The sequence below is a fragment of the Barbus barbus genome (genome assembly GCF_936440315.1).
Source record: "Barbus barbus genome assembly, chromosome: 30".
NCBI lineage: Eukaryota > Metazoa > Chordata > Actinopteri > Cypriniformes > Cyprinidae > Barbus > Barbus barbus.
Genome location: NC_136758.1, coordinates 17,173,607 through 17,189,985, shown reverse-complemented (window position 1 = coordinate 17,189,985; position 16,379 = coordinate 17,173,607).

Genomic DNA, 16,379 nt, shown 5'->3' with positions numbered 1-16,379 from the left:
CTTTTTTATTTAAAGCTGCAGTCCGTAAGTTTTGCCTCTTTGTCACCATCTTTGTTTGAAATCCTGGAATTGCAGCTGCTTGCGGAATGATCTTCCGTGCGGAGACGGCGGTAGCTGCAGCCTGGAGCAATGGGCGTGCTGAAATGAGGCGTTCCGAAAGGTGAATCAGTACAACAAAATCTACCCCTAACCCTACCCCCACACCCTGACAGACAGCTTTGTCGACCAATCATTAAGACCTTTCTCCACGCCCCTACCTTTTGGCACGCCCTAACCTTTCGCCACGCCCATTGCTCAAGCCTGCAGTTATCCCTACTTGTCCGTGCGTGGGGTTGTGATCCGGTGTTCCGGCACGGCTCCAGCAATCTAATGTTTTGAGGTAAATGTGTTGCTGTCAGTCACCACACCGGTGTGGATGTTTACTGTACTTCTCAATCACAGATTCTAAAGAATAACTCAACATATCTCTTAAGTTATTATCTTAAAATTCAACACATAAAACTATTTACATAGAATAACGGAGTGGGAGACTGCGGTCAAGCCAGCCGAGCTTTTTTTTGTTGTTGTTTGCGCGTCTTATCGTGCACTGACGGTACTGAGAGGGTGCTGAGAGCGGTCTAAATGGGTGTAAAGAAGCTGTCATACCGGGGTTTCCTTTACAGGCTGCTTAAGTCACGGCGTGGTCCCTCGGGAAGAACAACTCTGGCTCAACCTAGTCAAGATGAGAGACGTTGACAAAGTTTGCTTTCTTGATCTCCCATCTCCCAGGCTGGCCTGTCGAGGACTTCAGCACCTCAGCCTGCTCATCGCTGTGGACATCCTCCCGCTTCCTTCACTGCTCTGCCCTGCGCTGAGACACCGTTGAGGCTGGTGCGTCAAGCTCCACGTCCCACGTGTCCAAGCGGTCCACTACATCCTCCAGGAAGACAACGAAGCAGCCCTGACACGAGCAACCTGGAGATGTGGGAAGCTGCTCTTTTTCAGGAGGTGCTGGAGACAGCACTGCTTCTACCCCCGGAGCAGGGCCGGGTGAAAAATCCTTTGTTCCTGCTCAATGGCCAGTGGTAACCACTTTTTCAACTTTACTCTTGGTTATCTGGCTCGTGGGTTGACAGTGAGCGATGCACCACCTTCTCACCATCGCCCACAATGCCCCCTATTGCCAGTGGCCAAGAGATTGCGGTTTGGGGACACATTGCCTCTCCACACGTCTCTGGCCAGTCCCTCCAGGAACAAAGGGAGTTCTGTCGTGATGAGCCAGAACGCGCTGCCTTCTGGACTATCCAGCACGACTCCCCACTGCTGCACCTCCGTGGGTGTCGATTGTCCCTTTGGTGTCACTCGCATGGAGTTTGGGGGCATAGCTTGCACTGCCCAACCCATCCCGCTGGCTCATTCGTACAGTTTGAGTCGGCTACGTGATTCAGTTTACCAGGCGACTGTCCAGGTTCAGCAGCTTCCTCAAGACTTTGTGACAATCCGAGATGCCCCTGTCCTGTGCGTGGAGATTGCTGTCCTGTTGGTGAAGGATGCAATCAAGCCTGTCCCTCCAGCTGAGATGAAGCAGGAGTTTTACAGCCCTTACTTGATTGTGCCCAATAAAAAGCGGTGGTCTTCGGCCAAATTATCAGCCCATCACAAACTTCCGTTCAAGATGTTGACACAGAAGCGCATCCTTAGATGCTTCCAATCCCAGGGTTGGTTTGCAGCCGTCGACCTGAAGGGCGCTTTCATGTCTCAATTCTTCCTGAACACAGGCCATTCGTACGGTTTGCGTTCAAGGGTCGGGCATAGCAGTACAAGGTCCTCACCTTCAGGCTGTCCCTGCTACCCCGTGGAGCGTGCCCTTGCCCCTTTATGGGAAGTGGACATCAGGAACCTCAACTATCGCGGCACCTGGCTCAGTCGCGAGATCAGTCGTGTGATCACCGGGCGCCGCAACATAAATGGCTGCCCACTGCTCCGGGTGTGTGTTCACGGTGTGTGTGTGTTCACTGCTGTGTGTGTGCACGTTGGATAGGTTAAATGCAGAGCACAAATTCCAAGTATGGGTCACCATACTTGGCTGTATGTCACTTCACTTCACTTCACAATCACAACGCACCAGATAGCTGGCCAATCAGAACACACCTCACTTCTCAGAACAATGAGCTTTGTAAAAATAAGCACATTTCAGAAAGGCGGGGCATAGAGGAGCAACAATAATGTAGAGTGTGTGGAAAATGTGTTTTTTGAACCTCGAACCACGTAAACATTGCATTACACCAAATACACAAAATAATTTAGCAACATATGACCACTTTAATTTTCTCCAAAACTATACAGTAAAATGACATGAAAATTAATACAGTAATAGTCAGGGTCACTGTGAACAGGAATCAATTGAAAGAATGAGTTAACCTATAAAGGAAACACTTTTATGCATGTTTGAACATGGAACATGATGTAGAAATGCAAGAATACACATGATTGGAGTGAATTTGCCTTTAATTCTCTTCAAAACTATACATTAAAATAACTTAAAAATGAATACAGCAATAGACAGGGTGAACAGGAATCAACTGAAAGAAAAAGCAAACCTATAAAAGGAAAGATTTTTGTGAGTGTTTGAAAATGGGACATGATGTAAAATACAAGGAAAGGTTTTTTATGTTTGATAGAGGAAATTATGAATGCACTGATTTTTGGGGTGATATTCTTTACTTTTCTTCAAAACTATACTGTAAAATCAGTTGAAAATTGATTTTACTGTGATCCTGATAATTAATGTATATGTGTGTGTGTGTATATATATATACATAGTGGTGTGAAAAAGTGTTGGCCCCCTTCCTGATTATTTATTTTTTTGCATGTTTGTCACACTTTAATGTTTCAGATCAAACAAATGTAAATATTAATCAAAGATAACACAAGTAAACACAACATGCAGTTTTTAAATGAAGGATTTTTTTATGAAGGGAAAACAAAATCCAAACCCACATGGCCCTGTGTGCAAATCCACCTCTGAATGGCTGAAGAAAAACAAAATGAAGACTTTGGAGTGGCCTAGTCAAAGACCTGACCTGAATCCTATTGAGATGCTGTGGCATGAACTTAGAAAGGCGGTTCGTGCTCGAAAACCCTCCAATGTGGCTGAATTACAACAATTCGGGACAAAATTCGGTAACAGACTCATTGCAAGTTATCGAAAACACTTGATTGCAGTTGTTGCTGCTAAGGGTGGCCCAACCAGTTATTAGGTTTAGGGGGCAAGCACTTTTTCACACAGGGCCAATGTGGGTTTGGATTTTGTTTTCCCTTCATAATAAAAAAACTTCATTTAAAAACTGCATGTTGTGTTTACTTATGTTATCTTTGATTAATATTTAAATTTGTTTGATGATCTGAAACATTAAAGTGTGACAAACATGCAAAAAAATAAAAAAATCAGGAGGGGCCAACACTTTCACACCACTGTGTGTGTGTGTGAATACACACACACACACACACACACACATTTAAATGAAAAAATAACAATGAACAAAAAAAACATTAATATCAACCTTTATTAACATTAATATGATAATTTATGTACAATACAAACATTTAAACAAAAATAATTTACAAACATTAAAAAAATAAAAAAGTAAAAAAAAAAGCATAAGTGTAAAGGAAACCCCGGTATGACAGCTTCTTTACACCCATTTAGACCGCTCTCAGCACCCTCTCAGTACTGTCAGTGCACGATAAGACGCACAAACAACAACAAAAAAAAGTGCGGTTGGCCTGACCGCAGTAGTGGGAGGGATGTGCCCGTTTATTACCTGAATGTGCGAGACTTCTGTTGTTGGCCACTTCAATTAATTTTAGCCAAAAAAAAAGGTGTTTTGCTGCTTAAAATTGCAAATGGTATTTGTTAACAGAATTTATTTTTGGAATCATATGTTGCGCAAACAGTTTTATAGTTTACTGAACATTATTATACTTCTAGTTATTTACTGTAGTGGTTAATGAATCGCAAATGTCACATTAACAAAAAAATAAATAAAAGGCTATTTAGACCCAATGGCCTCACAATACCTTAGAGCAGTTGCTTTTTTCACTTCTTTTCTCAAAAGGGCTCAAATTAGTACCTAGCTTTCAACAGGCCAAAACAAAACCACATCCACCAGTGTCAACGGTGTTGTCTTTTAGACATGTCACTTTATCTTGACGTTCTGTTTTCTGTAGAACAGATGGTGAACTAATTATTTTTTATTAAGTCAGTAAGTGAAATTAAAAAACCTGTTTGATCGAGAAGATAAGCTCCTCTCCAGTAAAGGTACATTTATTTTCTCGTGGATGATGGCTTCTGTTTTTACACCTCGTGTCCCTTTCATACAAGAACAATAACTATAACGCTAACTATATTAGAATTCACACCAAATTAGAATTCATGTCTCGGTTACTCTCGTAACCTCGGTTCCCCGAGATACGGAACGAGTACTGTGTCTTGTTAAAGACGCTATGGGAAACCTTTTTTCTCCTGAACTGAAGCCTTATTCAATCACGCAGTGAAACTGCACGACTATTGGTTCGTGCAGTGTGTAAAAAACGAACCAATGGGTCGGCAGCGGAGCTGCACGAGCCTATGGCGACGAAGCCCGCCAGATCCCGCCAGAATGGGCTGGGCTATCTGGCTATATAAGCGGCCGTTTCGCCATAGGATCCTCAGCTTACTTCGACTGAATCGTGCAGCTACCTGGTACGGCAAAATACGCAGTACTCGTTTTGTATCTCAGTTAACCGAGGTTACGACAGTAACCAAATACGTTCCCTGACGATACTCCACTCGTACTGCAGCTTGTTAAAGACGCTATGGGAACACAATTCAATCACGCCGTGCTAAGGTAGAGGAACGGCAAATGTGGACGGCGAGGCCCAGCCAGCCGCCGAAAAAAAATCTCTGTAATGGACATACCGCTAGACCACGCCCATGACGAGGCGATGCTTCTAGTAGAATGGGCATGTACTCCAATGGGGCATTGTAGGCCCAAAGAAGAATACGCCAGCATAACAGCATCCACTTTCCACTTAGAGAGTCTCTGCTTCATGACCGGATGCCCTTTGGCGCGGTTACCGAAGCTAACAAAGAGCTGTTCCGAACGCCTAAAGGAGGCGGAACACTCAAAGTAGATCCTCAAAGCTCTGACAGGGCATAACAAGGATAACTCCCGGACCTCCTCAGGAGGAGGAAGAGCGGAGAGTGTAATGACCCGAGCTCTGAACGGAGTCAAAAGTACCTTGGGTTCGTAACCATGCCTTGGTTTCAGGACGACCTTGGAGTCGTTGGGCCCGAATTCCAGGCAGGCAGGGCTAATAGAGAGCGCCTGTAGGGGTCCTCAATACAGTGGGCAGGTCCCATGTAGGGACGGTAAGGGCCCGAGGCGGATTCAGCCTCTGGGTTCCCTTCAGAAACAGACAACTGAGTTGTATCTGCCCACCGACTGGCCTGCTATAGGGGCATGAAAGGCCAGTGTGGAAGGGAAATGTCCTTTATCCAGCAGTTCCTGCAGGAAGGACAGAACCACCGCTAACTCAGAAGTAGATGGGTTTTCACCGCGGTCTAGACATCCAGTGGAGAAAACAGACCACTTAAAGGCATAGAGGCGTCTCGTAGACGGGGCTCTAGCCTCAGAAATGACATTTAACACTCGCTCTGGGAGGCTGGTCGGCTCCCGTCGAGCGGCTAAAGGTGGAGAGCCCACAGCTCCAGCCGAGGGTGCCATATTCTTCCGTTCACCTGAGAGAGGAGATCCCGTCTCAGGGTCACGGGCCAGGGGGCTGCTGCCAGCAGCTGAGTCATCTCTGACAACCAAGGTTGGTTTTCCCACAAGGGGGCCACCAATAGAACCTTGAGTCCTTGTTCCCTGATTCGCCTGATGACATGTGGAATCAGGGCGATCGGGGGGAATACATAAAGGAGGAGGTTGGGCCAATCGTGGGCCAACGCGTCCTTGACCTTTTAATAATTAATTGGGCAGTGAGAGCTGTCGTTCTCTGGCAGGCTCGACATACTGCTAGCATCTCCAAGCAGTTGATGTGGAAGCCCTTCTCCGCTTTCGACCAATGGCCGAAGGCTGGTTTGCCTTCACACAGCACCCCTCAACCTGTGTTGGAGGCGTCTATCATGAGGGCGAGCGGTGCCGCTTTTGAGGAAGGCCGCTCTAAGTGGCTGAGGAAGAGGGTCCTGTGTGAAAGTAGCTCCACCTCTGACTGGGCCAAAATGAGCCAGTCGTCGAGGGGGTTGAGAATGTGGATTCCAATCTGTCTTAGAGGGGAACTCACTCTGGGCTGGAGGGACCGTTTCTACGGCGCCCTTTGCCAGCCAAGTCATCACCTCAGAGCACAGGACGTGTCCTTGCTCTGAACAGAGGAGGGAACCACACCACTGAAGCGTGGGGGTCTCTGAGCGAATTGCAGTGAGTAACCTCATTTTATTATCCCCATAACCCAGTCTGACACTCCGGGGATGACCTGCCAGGCCTCAGCCCGTGTGGTGAGGGGTTGAATCGTTTCGAGTGGCAGGCCGCCTAGCGGGGACCTGAAGCTCGTGATAAGACGGAGAGGAATGTGCTCTCTTTTTGAAAATGTGTGTGTTTTATTTTCCTTGCTATAACAGCGATCAGTCGTGTGGGCACTATTGGAACTGAACGGGGTGCTTGGAGGCGTGACAGAGGCCGTTTGGGGGCCCTAGACTCGAAGCTTTGTAACGAGAGCATTCAGTCCCCGTGGGCACAGCCCAGAAGCGTCAGGAGTCTGAAGTTGTCAGTTATAAACCTAGTGACAACTTGCTTTCGATCTGCCTACAAGGATCAACCACTCTTTAGAAGAGGGGTATGAATTACCATTGTGTAAACACACCGGCAGATCAAAAGTGCCGCGCGCATCCTCTCAGATCCGCTCATAGCGGACGAGGGGAGAGGCAGTCTTCACTGAAGGCGACGAGCCGTGTGCGAAACAGAGCGAGACACAAACTCCCGCTCTGGCAGATCAAAGAGCTGAGTGGAGAGTGAAACGCGGGGCTGCGCCGGCGTAAATCCACTGAAGCTTGATCGCTTGAACCCTGGAGCTTGCAGTTTCTTCCCCGAGATAACTGGGAGAGTAGAAACACTAGAGCAGGGGAGGCGTGGCCACCTTCATTGAAGAAGGGGAACAGTGAGCACGGCAGGGACAGACTGACGCTTTCATAATGAAAGCAGCACTGGCAGATCAAAGAGCTGCAAGAGGCACTAATTCTTAAGTGTAAACACCCCGGCAGATCAAAGCGCTGTATGCAGAGTGAAACATTTTTTTCACTCGATTTTACCGTCTCTTTCTCCGAGGTGACTGGAAGAAGAGAAACGTGAGAGGCGGGGCTCAAGCGAGCACGCAGGATAAGCAGTGAGCGGGAAGAGCGAGATTCATACTCGAATGAGCATTCCGTCTCGGTGAGCCACACTAGCTGTAGCGGCATTTGCAACAATGCTGAGAAATATGCTCTATTATAGCACTCACCGGATGGCGGCAACGAACGGGACCGGAACTGCGGTGATGCTGGAGCACGAGAAAAAGGCAGCGACTCAGCTGAGCAGATTTGAGGTCGCTGGTCCAGCTGCGAGGCAGTGTTAATTTTGGCAGGCATTTTTGATTTAGTCTTAGTCTTTATCTTTAGACGAAAAAGCTTAATAGTCTTAGTCACATTTTAGTCATTTGAGTCTTTCATAGTTTTAGTCTAGTTTTAGTCGACGAAAAGTCATTGCATTGTCAACTTTTAGTCATTACTTTTAGTCAAACTGCAGTTACCAACATTTATTTTGGTAGCTATTTTATATGTAGTATTCAAACAAAAATAGTCATTAATTCTTCTCTCTTTAGACCAAATCAATTAAGCTTAGTTATGAGAAATTTGAATCAAGGATTGAATTTGGAAAAACTGGAATACATTTTCATTTTTTGGTAGAGATATAAATTAAACTCATTTTTCAGATACAGTAGGTTTACTTAACAAGTATACATTTATTTAACATCTTTTGTTGGTTAACATTTATGACAGATAATTAGGAATGCTGTCCATTTAAGATGGAAGGTATGTATGTAATAGCCTACTGACATACATTCAGTTTTCACCCACCTGTTTAAGCTCACTTAAACCATAACGGACTGTATTTCCGTGAGATGCTCTACATGAGAGACTGCTGTGTGTGTGTATTTGAGCACTGAGAACTGATCGCGCGCTGTATGAGAACTGAAGAAGTGGAGCGTGCGCGAGAGAGAGCACTTCTATCAGCGCGTTTTTACTGACTTTAAGTTAATCGACAATGAATTGTGACTTCCGGGAAAAACGGGACGTCTGGTCACCCACTCCCTAACCCTTCGGGTGCTGAGGCCACTGTTTCAGATCGCTAGTTCGCGTTTTGGTAGCCTATCCGTCCACTGCGGCTGCCATGCAAACGCCCCTTTTCCAATGACAGAGACGCACATTTTGAAAGTCAAGACAGTTAACTTAGCCTATAGGATGTATTTTGAATGTCCGGTAGTCCTCAAATAATATTTTAGTCCCGTCTCGTCTTGTTAATGAAGACGCGCATAAATTTCGTCAGTTTTTATCATCAGATATTAGTTTTAGCTCGTCAACGTCTCGTCTTAGTCACAGAAAAAAGGTTCGTTGACGAATATTAACAATCGAGGACGAAATTAACACTGCTGCGAGGCGTGTCAATGGCGAGTAGGCTTCTGGGATCAGTGAAGATGAAGTCGTCGTCGTTGAAGGAGAAGAAATCTGAGGATCCTATGGCGAAATGGCCGCTTATATAGCCAGATAGCCCAGCCCATTCTGGTGGGATCTGGCGGGCTTCGTCGCCATAGGCTCGTGCAGCTCCGTTGCCGACCCATTGGTTCGTTTTTTACACATTGCACGAACCAATAGTCGTGCAGTTTCACTGCATGATTGAATAAGGCTTCAGTTCAGGAGAAAAAAAGGCTTTTCCCCATAGCGTCTTAAAGACGCAGTAAGAGTGGAGTATCGACAGGAACATTCTGTTTATTCTAAGTGCACACTAGGAAGTCATCTGCCATTTTAAATGCTCAAGTGATTCCAATGATATAATTCATCTGTGTCATTAATTTCACAGCTTTGCTATTTTCAAAGAGTATTAAAGCTTTATCATTACAGCTATCGTCCTTGGTATGAATAGGCGTTAACTGAGATATTCTCAGAGAGGAGCTACAAATGACTGATAAATACAAATAAGATACTCACAGTAGGTGTTATGAGCCACTTCTGTGGGTTTTTGAATAGCCACACACCATCTAAGCATTTCTAAGAAATTGGATGCTGGTGGGTTGCCATTAAACCACAGATTAACCATGTAACTTTTCACTTCTTTGTGAAGGTTACAAAGAAAGAGAGAGAAAGAGGCAGTCTATATACGAAAATAAATTATGGCTATCAATCCTATGGCCGATGGTCACCTGGGGCCCCATGAGATGGTCTGTAATAAATGAGCAGAACTATTGACGTAAAGATGTTCTGAATAAAGAAACTTTTCAAGGCTGGTATTGATAACTTCAGTCAACACAAACTGTTCTGCTTTCACGTTTACACAACAGACTGAGAGATAGCTTCAAAGAGATAGAGGAAGGGTTACAGACGCTCTCATTCATGTCTGTCAGGTGGAGAAGGTATACAGGCTGGTCTGTACTCTCAGCTCAGGGACAAAACACCCTTATTACTCTGGTTTATTCTCAAGAGCATTTCAGACATGATGATCTGACTTAGATCAGATCATGTGAGGGCCCAAAAGATGAGACATGATCAGTGTCGCATTTTACCTGTTTTGTTATCAGACGAAGGTATATTGTGGATTTACTGCTATATCTACCATTATTTTCTTCATAAAATGCGTTCAAATATAAAATCTAGAAGCGGTTTTACTATTATTATATACTACTTTATTATCTATTAAAGTATTAATTTGAAGATTTCATTTTTAGATTTGTAACATTTTTAGTATTTTTGTGTGCTGTAGTAATTTTTATTAGTTTTTGTTCCTTTAAATATATTTATATAGCTTTATTTTTTTCAGTATTAAGTAGTTAAACTTATTTCAGTTAGTTACCAAGGAAAGTTGAACTTATTTATATTATTTGCGCATTTTTCAGTTACCGAAAACAAGTTTTAATAGTTTTAAAAGTAGTTAACAATAACAACAATAGATTTTAGTCAAGTAATTAGAGGCTCTTAGCTGTTTGTTTCAATATCAACACTAAATTATCAATTCAGGGGTCAAACACATTACAAATCAAATCAAACAATCTTAGCCATTTAAGAGCGGCAAACAGGTATGTTTACTGTAAATATTCAACACGGCTGAGGCATTCTGTTTACCATCGCTTTGGCCCTTATGGAATCATTACGAGAAACTATACAGTTTTTACTTGAAATGACCCAGAGTAATCGAAACCTCAGACAATAAAGACTTGCATTTATTTACCAAACATCTCAAGAGTGTCTGGGAATGTTTACTGAGAGGCCTGCTGTTAACCCAGGAGGGTTACGTGTCCTTCACCTAATATGAAAAGACAAATGCAGTCTCTCACAAACACATTTCTAAAATACTTGTTCCCTGTTTAATTTTCTGGTGAGCTGACCACTTATACCACTCTAATTTGGTCTTACATCCATGGAAAAAAGACAAAACTCAAAACTCTCAAAACTGACCTTAACCACTGTTTAAGGTAAACTGTTTTGAAGTAGGACAAAAAAAAGAAAGAAAAAAAAAAGATGAAGAACATTTTTTCAAGAAAATATTATTGCTGTGTCTCATTTAGAAGGCTGTGTCCTCCGGAGGTCAAATCCTCTGTAGGATGCGTAATGTATACAAAGTGTCCTCAACCTAGAACTAAAGGAGACGACCTTCGTAGGATGGCCAGAAAAGGAAACAGGAAGTATCACGTTGATTTGCCAACACATTTATCATATGTATATACAGTGGTGTGAAAAAGTGTTGGCCCCCTTCCTGATTTTTTCTTTTTTTGCATATTTGTCACACTTTAATGTTTCAGATCATCAAACAAATTTAAATATTAATGAAAGATAACACAAGTAAACACAACATGCAGTTTTTAAATGAAGGGTTTTTTTATGAAGGGAAAACAAAATCCAAACCCACATGGCCCTGTGTGAAAAAGTTGAGCAAAAAGAACGTAAAGGCTCATCTCAGTTTTACCAGAAAACATCTTGATGATCCCCAAGACTTTTGGGAAAATACTCTGTGGACTGACGAGACAAAATTTTTTTTGGAAGGTGTGTCCCATTACATCTGGCGTAAAAGTAACACAGCATTTCAGAAAAAGAACATCATACCAACAGTTAAATATGGTGGTGGTAGTGTGATGGTCTGGGGCTGTTTTGCTGCTTCAGGACCTGGAAGACTTGCTGTGATAAATAGAACCATGAATTCAGCTGTCTACCAAAAAATCCTGAAGGACAATGTCCGGCCATCTGTTCGTGACCTCAAGCTGAAGCGAACTTGGGTTCTGCAGCAGGACAATGATCCAAAACACATCAGCAAATCCACCTCTGAATGGCTGAAGAAAAACAAAATGAAGACTTTGGAGTGGCCTAGTCAAAGACCTGACCTGAATCCTATTGAGATGCTGTGGCATGACCTTAAAAAGGCGGTTCATGCTCGAAAACCCTCCAATGTGGCTGAATTACAACAATTCTGCCAAGATGAGTGGGCCAAAAAGGGTGGCCCAACCAGTTATTAGGTTTAGGGGGCAAGCACTTTTTCACACAGGGCCATGTGGGTTTGGATTTTGTTTTCCCTTCATAATAAAAAACTTAATTCAAAAGCTGCATGTTGTGTTTACTTGTGTTATCTTTGATTAATATTAAAATTAGTTTGATGATCTGAAACATTAAAGTGTCACAAACATGCAAAAAAATAAAAAATCAGGAAGGGGGCCAACACTTTTTCACACCACTGTAATATATAATATATAACCACATATTCTTGTTAATGCTTGTTTTATTAAGTGTGTTTAAGTGTGTCCCAGTTTGCACTAATATTAAACACTAACATGTTTTGAACGATTTAATAAAATGCGATATTAAAAACAACATAGTTGCGCAAATCAGCATCTTTGCGCTCTCTCACACTACTAAAATGAAGGAAAATTATTTCTAAATTTGGAAAGTAATTTGAAAAAAGAATGCTTTTACTTGTTTTATTTTGCTCGATGTTTGAGGAGCTGCAGTGTACATACAACAGACATCTGTTACAGAAAAAAGAAGGAGGATATTAAGAACAAAGTTGATCCGTTTTTACTGGAGGCAATTTAATTTAAGTTCAAAACACCACATCTGCGCTTGTGTGTACATATGCCGGTGCTGGCATTTTTCAAATTAACGATGGTTGTTTATGGCGACGCAAAGAATTGTGGGTTATCTGTAGCAGCGAAGGATACACCTGATGCATCCTCTGAATTCCCGTGAAAGAAGGTCGCATTTGAAGGTTGTATTCGGAGTGTCCTACTTGCTTTTCTGAAATGAGACAGCCTCGATGACATATGCACCTTTTGAATGAGACCTCCGGAGGATGAAGCCTTCTAAATGAAACACTTCTAATCTATCTAATTCATAGTCTTTCTAATTCTACTTTCTCAAAGTGTTTACTTACCGTTTCTTTCACAAATAATCACATAGTTACAGAAACTCTTGTTTAAAATAAGACTGCAGGCCAGCTGCTAACTGAGCTTAAGTGTAAGAAATGTAATTCACTACAACGGAGTAGTTTGTAATAATGCTTGAGCGATAGAGAGAAAAGAGAAAGAGAGATAGAGAGAAAGAATTGTGAGAAATGTGAGTCAAGTGAGTATACAAGTTCAAGTTTATTTGTATAGCGCTTTTTACGATACAAATCGTTGCAAAGCAGCTCTACAGGAAATTAAGTTTCCACAATATATTTATAAATTGCAGAACCTTAATATATTTAACTTTGGTAATTCTGTATGTTGTCTGAGCATTGGCATCCTCTGAGGGGTTGGCATTATCTTTTCTCAAGTGTTCGGTCATCTCAGATCATTTAAGGGTTGAATCCAGACTGAAGCTTCTGTAATTCCTAGTTACTACGGGATGTTAATCTGTTTATTAGCAGCAGCCACGCTGCAGATGCTAACGGGCTATAAGCTAATAGCAGACTCGAGAAATCAAAATAAAACTAGTGATAACAAGGCGCTCTGATTGGTATTATTTTAGAATGCTATAGGGGATATATTCACACGTTATAGAAACGAAAATGATAGTGTTTAAAATAGTTTTTAAGATAGAAAATAGACGATACAGAATCAACTTGATGGAGCTCAAACTCAAAACACGCAGTCACAAATCAGCGCATGTGTCCAGTATACAAAAGAAATTGAAAAAAAGGAAACATCTGTTCCAGAGTTGGAGGATGTGGGCAGGTGAAAAAGGAAACGCTGCTGAAATCCTTGAATCATTGCCAGGAAAATGTGAGCATTTTCGACCCTTTAATGTCAAATGAATTGAATCCTGAGCAATCAAACTGATTCTGATCTGATCGAGTGGTGGTCTGTCTGAGTAACTTTTTTATTGTCTTGTGTGGTGCTTACAGAACTGTGTGTGAGTGTTTTAATTGAACTAGCTGGATGTTGTGACAGCACATTGTCTTTTATACTGCTGTAGCTTAAAGATATTTGTAACCTGCTTGTTCGGTTGTTAAAACCGAAAGACTGCACACGTGTGCCTTCCTTCCTCTACACTGTAAAAAAATGCAACTGGACATTTTCCTGCTTAAGAACTTTTGAGTCTCAAATACTAAAATGCTATTTTCTTGAAACTACATAAAAATCCATGTCAGACCAATAAAATTAGACCAAATGTTGTCTCAACTAGTCAAACACAGTTGTCTGAACAAAGAATTTCATATTGTTGAAATTTTAAGGCTTTGAGAGTTCCCAGCATGCATTGCAGCATGAATAAATTATACAGTTACTGTTATAGGTTTAATTGACATAATTTACCCCCGGTTTCACAAACAAGGCTTAAGCCCACACCTAGACTAAAATGCAAATTGGAGCTGTTTCAGCTGAAAGAAACTTGAAACAATCAGTGCCTTTGTTTTGTCTTTAGATGCACACCAGTAATGTTTTTTCTAAGGCAAGTTTATAAAACCTTACTTGAAGGTCCTAATTGAACAATAACCTAATCCTGGCTTAGTCTAAGCCTTGTCTGTGAAACCGGGCCATAAACTTTTTTTGTTGTTGTTTTGTCATTATTGTTAGTTATTTGTTGTACTGTGATGTAAAGAGCTCATATTTTTAACATTTGTTGATTGCCAGGTTTGTGTGTCTAGTTTTGAGGCCTAGAGAAAGTTCAGCCACTTACAGTGGGGCAAATAAGTATTTGATACACTGCCGATTTTTCAAGTTTTCCCATTTACAAAGAATGGAGTGATCTGTAATTTCCATTGTAGGTATACCTCAACTGTGAGAGACAGAATATAAAAAAAAAATCCAGAAAATCACATTGTATGATTTTTAAATAATTCACTTCCATTTTATTGCATGAAATAAGTATTTGATCACCTACCAACCAGCAAGAATTCTGGCTCTCACAGACCTGTTAGTTTGTCTTTAAGAAGCCCTCCTATCCTCCACTCATTACCTCTATTAATTGCACCTGTTTGAACGTGTTACCTGTATAAAAGACACCTGTTCACACACTCAATCAATCAGACTCCAACCTCTCCACTATGGGCAAGACCAAAGAGCTGTCTAGGGACAAAATTGTAGACCTGTACAAGGCTGGGATGGGCTACAGGACAATAGGCAAACAGCTTGGTGAGAAGGCAACAACTGTTGGTGCAATTATTATAAAATGGAAGAAATTCAAGATGACTGTCAATCTCCCTCGGACTGGGGCTCCATGCAAGATCTCGCCTCGTGGAGTATCAATGATCCTGAGAAAGGTGAGAGATCAGCCTAGAACTACACGGGAGGACCTGGTCAATGACCTGAAGCGAGCTGGGACCACAGTCTCAACGGTTACCATTAGTAAAACACTACACCGTCATGGATTAAAATCCTGCAGCGCGCACAAGGTCCCCCTGCTCAAGCCAGCACATGTCCAGGCCCGACTGAAGTTTGCCAAAGACCGTCTGGATGATCCAGATGAGGCATGGGAGAAGGTCATGTGGTCAGATGAGACCAAAATAGAACTTTTTGGTATAAACTCCACTTGCCGTGTTTGGAGGAAGGAGGATGAGTACAATCCCAAGAATACCATCCCAATTGTGAAGCATGGGGATGGAAACATCATGCTTTGGGGGTGCTTTTCTGCAAAGGGGACAGGACGACTGCACCGTATTGAGGAGAGGATGGATGGGGCCATGTATCGTGAGATTTTGGGCAACAACCTCCTTCCCTCAGCAAGAGCATTGAAGATTGGTCGTGGCTGGGTCTTCCAGCATGACAATGACCCCAAACACACAGCAAGGGCAACTAAGGAGTGGCTCCGTAAGAAGCATTTCAATGTCCTGGAGTGGCCTAGCCAGTCTCCAGACCTGAACCAAATAGAAAATGGAGTGAGCTGAAACTCCGTGTTGCCCAGCTACAGCCCCAAAACCTGAAAGATCTGGAGAAGACCTGTATGGAGGAGTGGGCCAAAATCCCTGCTGCAGTGTGTGCAAACCTGGTCAAGAACTACAGGAAACGTCTGACCTCTGTAATTGTAAACACAGGTTTCTGTACCAAATATTAAGTTCTATTTTTCTATTGTATCAAATACTTATTTCATGCAATAAAATGGAAATTAATAAAAAAAATCATACAATGTGTTTTTGTGGGTTTTTTTTTTTTTTTTTGAGTACAGTTGAGGTGTACCTACAATGAAAATTACAGATCTCTCCATTCTCTGTAAGCGAGAGAACTTGAAAAATCGGCAGCGAACTCAAATACTTATTTGCCCCACTGTATATCCGTTTCCTGGATATCTTAGCCTGGTAATTTGTTATACAAGCAAAGACAATATTATCTACATATTCAATATTATCTACAAAAGTTATCCATTTAGGTTTGTCATTCATAAATAAACAAAATCGATAAAGAGGTGACTTTTTAAATATTCTCTTTTCTTCCAGAAAACAGAAAAACAAATTCTCAATGACATTAATTGTTTCTGTAACAAGACTTTTTTTTATTTATTTTTTTATTAGCAAAATTAGACCAATCAGCATTGCATGAACAAACAAATTTACATTGGCTAAACAAAGTATTTTTACTGAGAAGAACCAAAATACGATTGTTGAGAGAACTTAAAAGTCTTACTGCAAGTTGCCTTTATTTTTTTACGTTTT